The sequence below is a fragment of the Agrilus planipennis genome, unplaced genomic scaffold (assembly GCF_000699045.2).
Source record: "Agrilus planipennis isolate EAB-ADULT unplaced genomic scaffold, Apla_2.0 scaffold168, whole genome shotgun sequence".
NCBI lineage: Eukaryota > Metazoa > Arthropoda > Insecta > Coleoptera > Buprestidae > Agrilus > Agrilus planipennis.
In genome coordinates, this window is record NW_020442443.1 from 8199 (window position 1) to 11228 (window position 3030).

Below are 3030 nucleotides of genomic sequence, written 5' to 3' on the forward strand. Positions count from 1 at the left end.
AATCAAGTTAATCGGGAAAATCAGAATAGGATCTAATCTTGCCGATTATTAATAAAGAAAACTTTGGTTATTTTACGTAATTATTATGTATTTTGTATGTATGTATTATGTTATTATTGTCCTATCCGGTAAATTTAAATCAAATTTTTTACAGAATAAGGAAGAGCAGAATAGAAAATATTTTTAATTTTTTGAATTTTACGTTTTTAAGATCAATAATTATCAAAGTTATATTACGTATAGGTTTGTTGGATTAAACTAAAGGCATTAAATGTGTTTTCGGTACAACATATTTTTTTAACTGTTAAAAAAGTTTTTACCTAGGGGTAGATCACATAGGAGACAACAAGCTGCCATGGCACCAGCTGAAGCTCCAGACACTTTGTTTAATAACAATTGGGGTGCATATTTTTTAAAACTAGCGGCCACCCCAATGTGATATATCCCCAAAAAGCCACATCCCGCAAATGAAAGATTCATTTTTTTTCTTTGATACCGCTTTCTAGTTCTAGCTATTTAAATATTTAAATAATCGTCACTGAACCTTCTTAACTGCAATATGTATGCAAACTACGTATTAGCAATTTCGATTTTGTATGCGATTTATTTGTTCAATACATCGGACTGTCTTGTATTGATAATTAGCTGAGTATTAATAGGTCTTCAACGCAGGGTCATCGACGTCAGAGACTAACTGAAGACCTATTGGTCAGTTAGAAATCACGCATACATATAGAAATTTGAGCATGGACTAGCAATTTGTTATTATCATAAATGTATGATTACAAAGCATGTATGTATATAGGCTTTAATCTTATCCCGATATTTTTTTTAATAAAGAAATAAATTAATATTCCATATACGCATTTAATACGAATATTTGTATCATTATCTATTTAGGAAATTGAGAGAAAGGGTAGCCTTGTTTAAAGTGGTTAAAGTCCTTGAAGCCCTAATTACATTTTAAAATCCAACAACTTCGAAAAGCAACTACATATGTACATCCCGAGATACCTAAATTAATTTGCCAAGCTTCAACTACTTCTTCATGAAAGTGTATGCTTCTAAGTCTTCAAAAGACTGTAAGCACATTTTTAAGCACAAAGAACTAAAGGTCTGCTAACAACTTTTTGAATATTTCATATGGAAGTAGATGTACACTGGGAACGTATTAGGTAAGGGGAATTCCATAACTAGATGGTTCTGTAAGGAGGAGGCAAAGTAATAGAAGACTATTCTAGCCACATGCGGGCAGGGGATTGAATATCTGCGCAACATGGTTTTTTATTGTTAAAAAAATGAAGATTTTTGTGTGGCTAAAAAGATCAAGTCCAAGTTTAATCGATACCACTCGGACGTCTCGGTGTAGGTATCGATTAAACTTGAACTTGATGCCCAATATTTTGTGGTTAGAGTGCCATAGTAGCATGGGTTTTTAAACAATCCTTGCAATTTTTATAATTATAATCATGGTTTGTCTGCTTTTCAGTTTTATCTATTTTTATTAAGTTCATTATATCCTTGTCCGTGAACAGAAATAGAACAGTGCATAGATTACTCTATTTCTGCATTGCGATACCTAGAATCACTATAATTGTTCAGAGACCGTTCTTCGTTTTGCAGGCCATAAAATTCCTGCATACAATTTTTAGAATACTTTGCAAACCTACAAGGCGGTGTGAAGTGAACAATAAGTCTTTATCAGAGGGTGAGTCATTGTGTTGACTAAAATACATATACATTCGCAAAATTGTGTGCGAATTAAAATTGTGTGCTGTTGTTCACAAGTGGAAGTGAACAATAAATTTAAGTTTTGTTAGTCATTGTGGGCTAATATACACCTATACGATTGGAAGGTAGAGTGTGAATGTAAATAAGTGTTAAATGAAATCAAGGTGCTAATAAACTAAGGGAATCAAAGAAACGGCAGCGAAGTATCCCAGTGAAACGTTAACCAATTCCACATTTTGTGAAGTGCTCGTATCAAGTGACCCCGAGTTCTGGAGTAGAAGAAATTGTCGTGAGGGAAGCGCCAAGTGATAAGTATTCCATAGAAGAGGATACTGCCTTGAGGGAAGATTCGTAGTGTTTTTGAGTTCTGGAGGTGAGGTTGTTTCATCCCTGGGGTAAGGCGCATAGTTCATAGTAAGTTGTAGAGTATCTCCTAAGTGTATTTCCTCACCCAAACTAATTCAGTCGTGTATTGTTTTAAGTTAGCGTATTTTAGTACATAAAGATGACTACTATTGCAGATATAACAGAATTCAAATTGCAACAGGCAATTCTAAAGGTCAGGCTAGCAGAATTCAGTAGGTTTGTTTATGCGCAAGAGAACAAAAATAGATTAAGTGAAATAAGAATTCGTTTAAGTGAAATTCATAGTGTGTTGGATCAGTTTGAAGAACTTCAAATAAAAATCAATGTAGATGACATAGATAGTGTCGATTACAATAATTTTGAAAATCTATATTTTAAGTCGATAAGTTATGCGCAGAGTCTTCTAGAAACAAACAACGTGGCAGTTACATTGGAAAATAATGTAACTGTTCCTAATCAAAGTGTGAATTGTGAGTCAAATATAGCAGAATGTAAAATGCAACAAGAAATTCTAAAGGTTAGGCTAGCCGAATTCAGTGAGTTTATTTATGCGGAGGAAAATAAAGATAACTTAAGTGAAATGCGAATACGTTTAAATGAAATTAATGGTGTCTTAGATCAATTTGATGAACTTCAGATGAAAATAAATGTGGATGAGTTTGATAGTGTAGAATACAATAATTTCGAAAATCTTTATTTTAAGTCAATCAGTTATGCGCAGGGTGTTTTAGAAACAAACAAGGTGGCAGTTAGATTAGAAAGTAATGTAACTGTATTAATTAATGAGGATACGAATATTCAAAATACAGTAACAAGGTGTCCAAAAGGTAAATTATCTCCTTTTGTTAGTTCAAATCAACAAAAATTGAACAATAAACACAAATCGAATGTCATTAAAAAACAAGTTTTTACAGTGCCAAAAGGGGTTAATTC